The sequence below is a fragment of the Drosophila melanogaster genome, chromosome 2L (genome assembly GCF_000001215.4).
Source record: "Drosophila melanogaster chromosome 2L".
Taxonomy (NCBI): Eukaryota; Metazoa; Arthropoda; class Insecta; order Diptera; family Drosophilidae; genus Drosophila; species Drosophila melanogaster.
Window position 1 is genome coordinate 20,000,001 of NT_033779.5, and position 14,642 is coordinate 20,014,642.

Genomic DNA, 14,642 nt, shown 5'->3' on the forward strand with positions numbered 1-14,642 from the left:
GGTTGGCCCAAACCAGTGCCAATAGTCGTAATATAGCCATTGCAGTTACAGCTAATTCACTTGATTTCGCACTCGAAAGTGGCCAGAGAAAATAAAACAGCTTAACAGCGTTTTCTTTTTTACTTGGTTTATTTGTATTTTCCTGCCTTGTTTATGGCCAACTGGCAGCGAGTCGTGCAGTTCAGGGCCTGGGCCATCGAATGGGCTTTTAATTGACAGGCCTGGGAGCGTGGGAGGGCTCCTCCGAGGAGGGATCCAATGATAAAAAACAGCTTGAGCGGCGGAAAAAAGGTCACGCCAGGTAGGCTAACTGAAAAGCCAAAGCCATCGGACAGCTGCGTTGCATCGGCTTTTTGGAGCCGTTTTACTGGAGCTGCGATTTTGAACTGACCTGGCGATTGGGACTGAGATTGGGATGGGGGATGGAGGATGGAGGATGGGATGAGACGGGGAGTGTGACTGGAACTGGGATTCGGCCGACGGCAGCTGGGAATTCACTCAGTCATGGGGAGCTCGACTTGATTAAAGATTTCACACTTGATTAAGCACCGGGGCCAGGAGATCCAATTGCCAGTTTCAAGTTCGCCGGGGCCATTGTCGATGCTTTCCCTACTGTTTTTTCATCTCTTCCAGCTGTGTGAGCCGAATTTTGTTTATTTTCGGATGTTAAGTACACAACTGCAATTGTTTAACCAAAATTGGTGTACCCAAATGGCCAGAACAACGGCGGTTTAACTTATGTGTTCAACACAGAACTTGATTGATTTGAACGTGAAAATTGATTTCTGTATTTCTCTTCTTTACAGTTTTTAAACGTGTACCTACAATTGAAACCCAGCACTTCAGTGCATTACCCACTAGAAATTTCCAACGAATCGTTTAAACACAATCGTTGAAATGCATAAAAAGCACTTGTGTCTGTAAGTTGATGGAATTTATTTTGTTAATGAAAATATTTATGCACAGTAGCACTTGTTATTCGCCGTAAATTTGATGTAAAGTTATTGATTTTCCATTGGTTTTAAGTTAAGTTTCAAGTTAAGTTGGCCATTAAATTATTTAAGGAGGAAAAAACCACAAAATAATATTTGCCAAACCAATGTTAGTTTCCCGTACAATCATCCTCAAAGCTGGTGAATAATTCGAGTATAAACCATTTTTCTATACCCATCCCACTCCATTTCTTTATTTATCTCTATCAATCTCAGTGCGCCAAAAGCCAAAAAAGGCAGTCCAAACAAAGCCACACAAAAGGTCTTTCCAGATATTTTATTTTATTCATAACAATAGCAATTTGAATAAGCCAGCCTCCTGGCTATTTATCTGACCGGTTTAAAGCCGGAGCAATGAAGAAAAAATGATGACCACAAAACAGAAAGCCAAAGCGACTACAATTAAAATGGGAAAATAAAACTGGGAATCGTGATTGCGGGCAGAGCATAACTGGGTCAAATCTAAGATGAGGGCGGACCCTCGATATGAATCGAAAACACTCATACTCGCCGAACTGTGGGAGAGGCTCTGAGGAAATAGACAAGAGATCGCAGTGGGGAATATGGAGATGGAAATGAAAATGTAAATGGAAATGTGCCGGAAGAGAACTTTTCCCACGACCCTGTGCACGCCGAGCTGTAAGGTTAAGAGCAAAGTTTTAATCAGGGTGGTAAAACTTCATTAATTTGCCGCCAACTTTTTTGTGAGGCACTTGACTAGGCTTCAAATAAATGCCATTACAGCGAGCTGCAATCGAAAAACTACGTGCAAGTCGTGCTGCCCTGTGGAAAGCAAACGAGGCGGTTGCATGAATAAATAATAATAATAAAAAAAAAACGCAAAAACTGAAAAATATAATGTAACCCAAGCAGCCAGCAGCCGTTGCACATTTTATGCAAATATCGGCCAGCCGAGGCAAAAACTTTCATTCCAACCTAAGCGTTAATAGGAACCGAAGGGGTTGGGGTTGCTCTGCAAAGGGGGTTGATTCGTGAAGGATCCAGGCTGTGCCACAAGACCACACATCGCACCACTGCGAGTCCTCGACTCCTGGACCTCCCGCCCCCGAAAGCTTCTTGACTCGCCCTCCGGCGAATGCATATGCATATACCCTACACTACACTGCACGAAAGTAAGCAGTCGAATATTTCGGAACATCGAAAAAAAGGATGCATATAACAAGGATACATGAAAAATGGATTTGATACTTAAAAAACTTAAAAACCAGCGAAATAATGAATTTACCATTTCCATACACTATATATTTCTATGATCTAACTAATATTTCATTGATAATACTCTTCATGGAATTAAAAATGGAATGCAAATTTTGTAAGTAGTTAGGACTTCTATTAAAAACACATTTCGACGCCATTGCGACCATGTCCTTGCTTGGTTTCAGTGCGTACGAGTATTCAACGCAATTTCACTAAATTTGGCTCAGTGTATTCATGCTATTTACGTTTATATGCAATGTTCACCGACTAACAATGAAACTGTTATGAGTTTGAGTCCAGTGGTGCCATGCAATGCATGGGCTTGTATTATTTTCATTCTTCCTCGCGTTTGCCGCTTTCAGTCTTTCAGTCTTTATGACACGTGAATGTGTAAGGTCTTGTATCTGTGGTCGAGCGTTTTGCGGTTTTATGTTGAAGTACAGCATCTGAAATTGATTTTTCATATTTAATGCCAAAGAATTACGAGCTGGTAGCAAAATGCAGGCGAAAAGAGATACTGAATGCTATATGTTTCACCTAGGTTTTTCTTTAAAATTGAGTTCTATTTTATTAAGTTCTGAAATTGTATAGAAAAATAATTGTGGCAAACAGACGCATCTGAAAGGATATGTAAAAACAACTGTTCGTTACCATTTTCATTTGACTTCATGCGTAGGAGGAGAAGTTTAAATGATTTTAATTCATGGGAAGTGAAACCTCAGCTTCCTAACAAATTGAAATTGCATTTAAATGAATTTCTGCACATGAAATAAATTGAATAGACTAGCTTTATAAATGTTCAAATTGGATTTCTTATTTATAGATACAATGCAATTCTACAAAACTTATACAGCAAACTTATAATCTCAAAATACCCCCAAGTTCCAGATAGTTTGACGAGCATTAATACATGGCTTCCCGCGATATGTCAGCATTCGATTTGCATATTGACTGCAGGGGGAGTAATAATAACATTGGAGATATTGTGGGGCAACTTTGGGGGCAATGGTAGCGACAACAGCCTCGTAAATGGAAACCAAATACAGCCGCGGATATGTAGATGCGACACTCCAGTCGTCGATTGTGCCATAAATACAAATGTAGTTGTATCTGGCAGTAACAATTGCTCGCTCGACGATGCTGCGATCAACGGATATTGAAGTTGCTTTTTACATTTCGTCGGTGCCGCTTATGCAAATAGTTTGGCGAATATACAACTAACTCGTCTCGCTTTTTATGCATTTATGCGCCAGGGGGCCACAGTCATGACTCCCGATGTATACCGCCAGTATACATATATATATATGTACAGATATATGGCTCTGGGCCGATTATTCCGATTTGCTTGACCGAAAGCGTAACGCGCACGCGTTCGTCGCCAAACTATAAAAAAAAATGCAGCTGAAAATGAAGCACTCGGGTCCAATGGTCGTGGAAAGTTAGTCAGGCAGTCAATCAAATGTGGCAACAAAAAAAAAGCCACAGACATTGGTTTTTCATTGCCAACCCATAGTCATCATCCTCGTCGTCATCGCAGTTGCAATCGCACTTGGCTGAAGAGCAGCGTCTTTGATGTTCGGCTGTCACTCCATACATACGGCTTCCATCAAAGTGAAGAACAGCCGAGAACGGGCTAAAAACTAACTGCCTGCCAGCAGAGTCCTCTTCAAACCTCAAAAACCAATTCTAGGCTTTGATTATCGCGCTATCCCGAGGGTTTCCCCAGAAGTTTTTCTCCATTAGCGGCTCCATTAAATGGCACGGCTCGCTCAATTGATATTTATTTGCGCCTAATTGCTGTTCAATAAATTTTACCTCTGTGGCACAACTGCGGGGTATAAATCAATTGCGGATTGGCGGCACTTTATTGGGATTATTTGGGGGCTGAATAAATCTATTTCTCTAATTTATTAGTTAGGTCACAGGCAATTCTAATTACACGTAGCAATCAAACTGCCGCATGAAAATATTTATCTGTTGATTGGGCTTTTTGTTTGGTTAAAATGTGGTGTGAAACCTTTGCCTGAACATATGAGTATCCTTTTAAGAGTCCTTTACGAGGAACTAACCGATTTGTCTTGACTTGGTTATAGAGTTACTTGCATATACGCTAAATAATATTACCAACCCACGGGGCCAACTCGGATTTCTGTGCCTCGAGCCGCACGTTCCGCCCTAACTGTAGATGTCATGTGTGGGTACTCAGCAACTCGACATCAACTTTGCCTCGTTGTATCTGTATCTTCTGTGGGTCTGCAAGTACATACGTATGTACATATGTATCTACTCATTGCACGGCTCGTAAAAAGCTCATTAAACAAAACGCTGTTGACAGTCGGTCGACTGGCTGAGTGACTGACTGACTGGCTGACTGGCTGCTTGGATCGAAGGCGGGGTGTTTGGGGGGATTTTGGAGATTCTCGTCATTGTGGAAAAGCAAGAAAGAAATAAAAAACATTATATCAACGCATAGCTAACGAATGTAACTGTAACTCTCGGATTTTCGAATGCAGAGATACAAAAAGAAAAAAAAAACGGCAGAAACGCTTTGGCTGTCAAAATAATTACAAAGCCCGACAATGTAGCGACATGTAATTAACGTAAAATGCGTGTGCCTTTTGGTATCTGTGGAAGCCACGTGAAACGTATCTGCAAGATACATGTGTACCGCATACAAGAACGAACGAGCGAATGTGAGTACGAATGCGAGTACACACAGGTGCCTAATGGCCCACTGTCATTTGTTTTGTACCCCGTGAAAGTGGAGGGGAAAGAAGGAAGGCCACAACTAAATTTGATTAACCCACAAAAAAGTGGCCAGCTCCACATATCTTTGCCCTCTTTTCGTGTCGGTTTTGTTTTTCATCGTCTTCCCTTCCCCTTCCCTTACCGCTTCCCCTTCCCCATCCCCTTACAGCTGATGTCATTTTCTTTTATCGGTTTATGGACCGTCTTATTCGTGTGCCTTCCATTTAATTGAACGCCTCGGTCGCTCGAGTGATCCATAAAGTTATTTCCCATCCATAAAGCCATTGGATCAAGTTGGGCCATCAAACAAGGCGATAAACTTTTATGCTGTCCATGCCATTGAATGCAACTCGAAGTTGGCGTAGGTACGGGTCCATAAGAAAAGCATAGTTTCATGGATTTATCAGGTAGTATAGCCCTGAACTTCATGGCTTATGATTGCGCAAAGTGGTCAGCTTTGTTTGCGGTCGTAATTAATCTGATTATGATCTGGTAACGGCCCTGTACTTGACGGCTTTCGTAAGAAAACTTCCTCACCCTTAAAAAGATTTATGTGGAGTACCTTGGTCGGAAATTAGGAGAACATTTCGGAAGAATTTTAAGGTGAAGAATCATTTGCAACATTTCCATGCTTCCTCGCTCACCTGAAAGCCTAACCTACTTACGTAGTTGGAAACTTTCGAATAAACAAACGCTTCTGCTTATAATATTCAGTAAGCCGTGCAAAGAGCTGCCTTCAAATTTATAGATTAAATACTTCCAGCCGATTGAACATGCTGTAGTTAAATACTATTTCATGTTTTTTAAATACTTTTGTTTAAGGATTTGATTCCCTTTTCTATAGAAGTATTTCATATCTGAGCAGCTCATTTAATTTTACTGTTGGCAAATGAACCCATTATATTCATTTTCCATTAGGGTTTAATACATAAAAGCCGCTCAATTATCTGTTGGCCCTCATATATCTATGTAACATGGAGTAAGGCTGAAGGCTGGCAACAACCCGGTTGGCAGCGCTGTTGAGCAGCAACATGATTGTCGGAAATCGAAGTTATCGACAATCAGTCATCGAAGGAACGATCGCAAGGCAGGAGTCGAGTGGAAGTCAGCGTTGCAGGCAGTCGAGTTCTCAGCAGCAGTCGTTCGGTCACAAACTAAGAATACTTTACATAATTACCGCATTTAGAATTAAACTAATAATTAAATTAATAATAAACAATAATAATAAACAATCTTACATGGGGGCTCGTCCAGTCCTAAATCGGTTATATGAAGGTGCAGTTGTTTAAAGAAAAAAGACATTGTTGTGTGCGTGGGTATAGTCTTTAAAAGTTGTAAAGTTGTGGCTATATCTATTGCATTTAAAGTTGGAAAAATCAGTTGTACAGATTTTGTTTGAACACAAGTCGGTAAAAGTCGGGAAAGCTGCTAGAGAGAACTGATAAAGTCGAAATTGTCGTGTGCGTGGATTTAGTCTTTAAAGTTGTAAAGTTATGGCTACGTCTACTGCATTGAAAGTTGAAAAAATCGATTGAACTCATACAGACTCAAGTCGTTTTGCTGTTGTGGAATTTAAAACAATTAAATTGCAAAGGTGGTGAAATTCGTTTCTAACGAAAATCAAAATTTGTCTTTTAACCGGTGACGCCGTCTGCAAAATCGACTACCGTCGCGCCGTTAGAACATTGTCGTTGTTTGCTGGTGTTAGTGCCTTGTCGCGGAATGTTCACACGTACACCACCTACAAATAAAAAACTTAACACCGACCAAATACAAGCAATTCTAGAGAACGAAAGCGAGGACGAAAGCAGAAAAGAAAAAATGAACGAAGAAGATCAAAAGTTGGCGCCTGTAGGAGAAGCAGAGGCAAAGAAGCAGAATAAAGACGCTAGTGCTAAAGTCGAAGAGAAATTTGAACAAATGATGAATACTCTAACCCAGAGCATGTTGGCAAAATCTAAACAAGAGGGGCAAGTAATTATCGCTGCAGAAAAATTTGAAAAAGTTGTAAGTGACTGTGATGGCAAATCAATTCCTATTAAAAAATGGTTTGAAATTTTTGAGAAAAATGCCGAGGCATATGAACTTTCGGAGAAACAAAAATATGTTCAAGCCAGAAGTAAGATGATTGGATCAGCAGAACTTTTCTTAGAATCTGAATGTGTCAGTGGATACACTGAACTCAAAGAGTTACTAATTGAAGAATTTTCAGGCAGCTATAATAGCGCCGTTATTCACAAAAAGTTGCAAGACAGGAAGAAGAAGAGGGAGGAAACTCTACACGACTATTTGTTACAAATGAAGAAAATAGCAGCCTTAGGTGAAGTTGAAACAGTTGCTTTGATAACTCATATCATAAACGGCCTCGACATTAAAAAGGAGTATAAGGGTGCTATGCTCCGTTGTAAAACTCTTAAGGAATTAAAGCAAGAATTCGAAATCTACGAGAGTCTGAATATTGTTGACAAGCCGAATATTCAACCAAAACCAAAGCAAATTACACAAGGTGTAAAAGCAGATCACTGCTTCAACTGTGGTTCGAGGGAACACAAACGAAAGGATTGTACACTTCCTACCAAATGTTTCAGCTGTAATCAAGAGGGCCATATCTCAAGCAAGTGTCCGGAAAAAGTAAACAGCATGCGCATTCACGTTGATAGTGCACGAACAAAGCCAGTAATCATAAATGGGATTATCATCAACTGTCTGGTGGACACAGGATCAGATGTGACCATAATTAAAGAAGCTATATTCAAGAAGATGAAAGATGTTGATTTAAACCGCACTGCAACAGTATTGCGAGGTTTGGGAAATGCCTCAACACAGCCGATTGGATGCTTCAGAGCATTAATCAAGACCGACCAGGTGGAAGCAAGCCACAACGTTTTAGTCGTCCACGATTCTAAATTCAGTTGCGATGGAATAGTGGGACACGATTTTATCAGCAAGTTTCGTCTTATCTGTAGTGCAGAAGGCTATACTTTTCTTGACCCGGAAGCAGATAAAAAACAAGCGGTTGAGTATTCCCAAATGTTTAATATTTGTGAAGAATCTTCTTTTACAGTTGCACCACAATACCGAGAAGACGTTGAACGCATGATAGAGAGAACATACGAAACACCACCCAAGCAGATAAAGCAATGTCCAGTCGAACTCAAAATTATTCCTGATGGCGTGATTAAACCCTTTCGCCATGGACACACCCGACTATCTGAAGAAGAAGCTATAGCTGTAAAGAAGCAGGTAGAGGAATGGGTCGAGCAGTCAATCGTCCGTAAATCTACATCAAATGTTGCCAGTCGCATAGTCGTTGTCAAGAAAAAGGATGGTACCCTACGCGTTTGCGTGGACTATAGAAAATTGAACACCATGGTTCTGATGGATTGTTTTCCGGTACCCATAATGGAGGAGGTGCTTGAAAAACTGCAGAGTGCCAAATGGTTTACAACCATGGACTTACAGAACGGATTTTTTCATGTGGCCGTAGAAGAAGCCAGCAAGCCGTACACAGCATTTGTTACCCGAGAAGGCTTATTCGAGTTTAACAAAGCGCCCTTTGGTTTTAAGAATTCCCCAGCAGCGTTTATACGGTTCGTTCAATTTATTTTTCAAGAACTAATCAATTCCAATATAATGCAGCTATATATGGATGACATAATTGTATATGCCGCTACCCCAGAAGAATGCATGGAAAAGACGGAAATGGTACTTAAGAGAGCTGCAGAATTTGGTCTAAAAATAAAATGGAAGAAGTGCAACTTTATGCAGAGGCGAATTCATTTCCTGGGACATATTATCGAAGGTGGACAAATATGCCCTGGAAAAGAGAAAACATCAGCAGTGAATTCCTTTGGAACACCTCAGAATGTAAAAGCCGTTCAAGGATTTCTGGGTCTCACAGGATTCTTCAGAAAATTCATACCTGGATACGCCCAAATTGCGAGACCACTGACGGACCTATTAAAAAAAGATGCCATTTTCAACATTGGACCAGTAGAGCAGCAGTCGGTGAATAAGCTGAAAGAGATTCTGGTAAACGAACCAGTATTGAGGATCTATTCACGAGAAGCAGAAACCGAACTTCATACAGATGCCTCTAAGGACGGGTTAGGAGCCGTTTTATTGCAGAAGTTCGAAGGCAGTTTTCACCCAGTCTGCTTTTGGAGCAGAAAAACTACAAAAGCCGAATCAAATCGTCATAGTTACTACCTTGAAGTAAAAGCCGCATACTTAGCTCTGAAAAAGTTCAGACACTATTTATTGGGAGTCCCTTTCAAGCTCGTCACGGACTGTGTCGCATTTAAACAGACAACAAAAAAAGCAGATGTCCCAAGAGAAGTTGGCCCATGGATTCTCTATATGCAGGATTTTAATTTTCAACCCGAACATCGTGCAGGAGAAAGAATGAGACACGTTGATTTTTTAAGCCGCCATCCCCAAGCATGCATGATGATAACATCCGAGTTGACAGCACGTATTAAAAAGTCGCAGCAGAACGATGATTCAATTAGAGCAATCCTGGAAATTCTAAAAGATCGTCTATTCCAACCCTACAAGCTAAAAGGTGGCCTGTTGTATAGTATGGTCAATGGCAATGAACTACTGGTTGTCCCTGCACTAATGGAGAGGGAGGTGATTCAAAGCGCACATGAAGTTGGCCATTTGTCGTTGCAAAAGACGATGCATAGCATACAGCAGCAATTTTTTATTCCTCATTTGGAATACAAGGTAAAAAAGCTAATTTCTAACTGTATAAAATGTATCATCCACAGCAAAAAGTTGGGAAAGCAGGAGGGATATCTAAATTGCATAGATAAAGGAGACGCACCGTTGCACACACTACACATCGATCATTTGGGGCCAATGGATTCATCGGCCAAACAGTATAAATACATTCTGGCAACAGTCGATGCGTTTTCAAAGTTTGTCTGGTTATTCCCAACCAAATCAACCGGACAGGAAGAAGTGGTCAAGAGGCTGACCGACTGGTCAAACATTTTTGGTTTCCCTAAGCGAATTGTTAGCGACAAAGGAACGGCCTTTACGAGTGGTGCGTTCGAACAATTTATGAGCAGCCATAACGTGGAACACGTCTGCACAACTACTGGAGTGGCCAGAGGCAACGGCCAGATAGAACGAGTAAATCGTTTAATTTTGGCAATAATATCAAAGCTGTCTTCAGACGAACCGTCGAAGTGGTACAAATATGTGCCTGAGGTACAAAAGGCGATCAACTGTCACGTGCATTCATCACTGAAGCTGTCACCATTTGAGGTCATGTTTGGCACCAAGATGTACACCCGAGTTGAGGATCGGTTACTGGAACTGCTCCAAGAAGAAGTGGTCTGTCAATTCAACGAGGACCGCTATGAGATGAGACAGCTGGTAAAACGCAACATCGAGCAGGCGCAGAAGGACTACAAGCGCAATTACGACAAAAAGCGCCGAGCTGAATACAAATACAAAGCAGGTGATCTGGTTGCAATTAAAAGGACCCAATTTGTAGCTGGCCGCAAGATGGCAAGCGGGTATTTAGGTCCATACGAAGTCACAGGGGTCAAAGACAATGGCAGATATGACGTTAAAAAAGCAGCAAACGTCGAAGGACCCAATGTCACATCCACCAGCTGTGACAACATGAAGTTGTGGAAGCACATAGCCGAAAATGCAGACCTATTGTCATCCGGGTCGGATGATGATGATCAGGAGGGCCGAATGTAACATGGAGTAAGGCTGAAGGCTGGCAACAACCCGGTTGGCAGCGCTGTTGAGCAGCAACATGATTGTCGGAAATCGAAGTTATCGACAATCAGTCATCGAAGGAACGATCGCAAGGCAGGAGTCGAGTGGAAGTCAGCGTTGCAGGCAGTCGAGTTCTCAGCAGCAGTCGTTCGGTCACAAACTAAGAATACTTTACATAATTACCGCATTTAGAATTAAACTAATAATTAAATTAATAATAAACAATAATAATAAACAATCTTACATCTATGTACATATTTTAGGTATTTCCTGCATGTGTTTTGAATCACATCGAATTGTACCTGTGCTCTTGAAATGCTCGCATTTTGGCTACTTATTGATAAAACAAAACTGAAATGTGACATGGGAATAATTAAAAGCTTTTTGCTAGGGGGGTGTCGGCAGTTTGTAGCGGCAACCAAGCGCAAACCAAACATAATACGAGCATGTGTGTGTGCAGAACACAGTAATAGATACAATTGTATCTATGTATTTATGCATGTCGCTGGCAGGCAGTTTGAAAAAAAAAAAACAATTGTAACCGAGCATTGGAGTCAACATGCAGCCACGACAGCAGCAACATCCACCGACAACCCGAAACACGGCATAATGCGACACAAAGTTCCGCTAGAATGCCCAGGCCCATGGCCTAAACCCATGCCCATGCCCATTTCCATTCCTAGTGCCATTCGCATTCCCACTTTTATTCCCTTACCAAAAACCAGCTGCCATTCCCCATCTTTTTTTTTGGGGAGAAAGGTTCTCGTTGTTGGGCAATTGTTTGGCTGTTGCCAAACATCCAGGCAAACATTCAGCCAACAACGTCGGGCGGCGAGTTGGGAGAACGCCTGCTTTTGCCCAAATGAACTGCAAGTGCACTGGCACTCGACTTGGCCAGCAACTTGGCTCACGAGCTTGCCCACAATCCGAACAGCCATTGGAAGGGGGCTTCCTAGTGATGGCGAAACGGCAAATGCTTGTTTCTTCATTTGGTAACATAATTCGTAAGAAAAAATCGTTTGAGCTTATGTTAAGTTACTTTGCAGTCATAAAAAACTACAGTAGTATTTGTAAGCTTAACTTCAAAAATATTTATTAAATAATATAAATATTTATATATTATTATTTTGATAATTACCGTCGAAACAATTCTGAGAAACATTATAAAACTCATAAATATATTCATTCGCATAGTATTATTCTAAACTTATAAGCAACAGACGCAAAGAGTTTACGTCATATTTATTCATATGAATAGTTTCCTAATAGCTTGAAAAAAAATTGTTTATGCTTTATTTAACAATAAATACAGTGACTTACAAAAATTTTCGGATTCATTCTACTATTTTTTCATGACTGAATAGTTAGTTACCACGTAACACGTAAATCAACAGGTCTTCTTCCACTCAGATTTATTGGGCAAATCAGAACATTTATTAGCTTTTGATTACCACCAGCACACCCTTTTGATATAAATATTTCACTTCATTTCAGTTCACAGAACATGGTGGCAAGCTGGTGGGTCAGCAGCATTTCTATGGATATTGATGGATGGACCCCCTGGCAGCTGAAAAGCCGACTGAACTCAATCAAAGCGTGACAGAGAGTGCCAACTGCACGGGAATGGGATGAATGCTCAGGGACTCACGCTCCAATAAAGTAAGCATATTCATAGAAGGGCCAAGGGCTGCACTTCACTTAATACAATTTTAAACATGTTGTTTTCCCGCCCCATTTACCTGTGCCCAGTTCATCAGTTCGTTTACCTGATGCATTCATTCTCCCCGCCAGAGAGTCATAAGTTCTAACATAGAGCAAATCGTGACAGCTAGTCACTCAAGCGGACCCAGAAACGAGGGGACCCCCTTGAGCCACCAGAGGCATTTGTTATTAAAAAGGGTTAACTCCGCAGTGTTGGGTACATGCAAAATAAATCATTTTTCGGCATCCTCAACACTCGTGCAACATTTATGGTTATCTAAGCCAGTTGCAGTCCTGCTATAAAAAAGGAAGAAAACTTCCAAATTATGCACACTATCTGCGAAATCAACAACAGGAGAACCAGGAAGCCATCGAGATATAGGGGAAAAATCGAAATGGAAATTCCTTGGGATTAGCATAAGCGTGTTTGAAATGCTCTTTGTTAGCGCCGAAATGGAAAGAATGAAAATTTATTGTGAAAACAGCATTAAGTTAATGAAGCATAACATGGAATCTTGCAAGAACAAAACTTTTCGTGCTCTTTGTTGGGCATTTTGTTTGAGAGAAAAGGGATAGAATTCAAGCTGAAAAGAAGGTTTTTGGGGGCATTGGCATCCCTTTTATGTTTATGCTGTGTGGCCAAACTGTTGCTTTTAGGCATAACGAATATTTATGGCTTATCAATTTTGCAGGACACGTGCGAGAGGAAAAACAAAAGGGTCAGCGACTGCCAAACTCAAAGAAGCCCTTGGGACAACCAAAAATTCAATTAGCAGGCTGCCTAAGAAGATAGCCGCATTAATTGCTGGTAATAGGCAAAAAATTGCGCATACGCAGCATGGGCCCTGAAAGCGAGCATTTTGCATATCCACAGTTCAATGCTTTTGCCAGCAACATTTTAATTAAATTTCAACTCTGACTTTGTGTTTAGCATATTTTGGGTGCCACAACAACCCCGCCATTTCTCCCGCTACCTTCCGTTTGTCAACGGTTGTCCGGTTGCCAGGGAAAAACGCCATCCAAAGGACGAGAGGGGTGGGTGGGCGTGTAGTCAAAGGTATTACCTCCTGGCGTGTCAGAACAGCTTGTTTGTCCTGCTAATTAAAGTTGCGTAAAAGCAATGCCATTGTTGCTGCTCCCTGCAAATACCTTGTGCAAATCAAAGTGACGACCTCGGGCAGATCCAAAGGAGTGACTAGCATTGTTTAGCCACCTGTTCTTTTGGCCTGGCTAAATGGAGGGACTCTTGCCTGCGAACAGCACAACACTTTAATAATACTAATTGGTCGAGCTTCTTGGGAAAGTTTATTCTAATAGATTTGTAAGAGTTAATTACAAAGTGCTCTTGTGAGTGGAGAGCTGATTTAATAGAGGATTTCAATTGTAGCTCTTGAGTTGTGAGGTAGATTAACTGATTGCTTACCTTCTAATGGCTCGTTTGGTGCACTTAGAAAATAAATCTATATATTGCTGAAAATTATAAAATTAAATGATAACTTGAATTATTGCTTTACATGCTATTTTTGAATGCATATCTTCGATTCCTCGAATATTGTTTTCCAGTGTAACATTTCATTTAGAATGACTTCCTAGATTTCCTTACTGACAATCTGACGGATAATTCGTTGACATATTTGCACATTCATAATATTTGCATTGTGTTTGATATTTAAGGACAGATATTTTAATTAGAAAGGGATCAAATTTCGAAGTCGAAGGACGCTGCACTTGAGTGACATTGATACACAATTTTCCAAAATGCTAACCAGACATGTGCACACATTTAAAGCTGCTGTCTCCTCGATCTTGACAGTGCGATTTTCTTTATTGACTGGCACAATTTCCCCAGTTCATAATCAATTATGTCCCATGGCCTCAATAAATGGAAATATTCCCAGAAGAGCTTCGACTGCCAGGTAGCGTGTCAATTAAATGGTCATAAACAAGAGTGACGCCGTTCGACAGACAAAAATTTAAATAAAAATTGGAAAATGAAAAGTCAACACGCTCGACTCAACAGCGGAAACGAAAGCGAGCCCATGTCTCACTATCGATGAGCATCGATGTCTGCGTATACGTAATTTTTCAGTTGACATTCGTTTCCTGACTTTTTCTCAACTATTTATAGCCGAAGTCTGCTTTGTTGGGTAACTTCACTTGTGGTGGCTGCCGGTCTTCTTTATTGTCACCCAGCCATTTGCAGCCATTATTTAAATGGCCCAAATGAAAGAGGAGCAGCTG

At 41.0% G+C, this 14,642-nt stretch overlaps 1 protein-coding gene and 1 long non-coding RNA gene across 5 annotated transcripts in view, besides 1 other annotated feature; both read right to left on the minus strand.

The window, feature by feature from the left end:
• The window catches only part of CG43861 (uncharacterized protein), a 48,599-nt gene that overhangs the window by 31,317 nt on the left and 2,640 nt on the right, over nt 1-14,642 (minus strand). The window lies entirely within an intron of this gene.
• On the minus strand, nt 122-448 carry lncRNA:CR44908 (long non-coding RNA:CR44908). The gene has a single exon (NR_124390.1). It is a non-coding gene; the product is annotated as a long non-coding RNA:CR44908 (long non-coding RNA).
• Nucleotides 5,927-10,945: a mobile genetic element.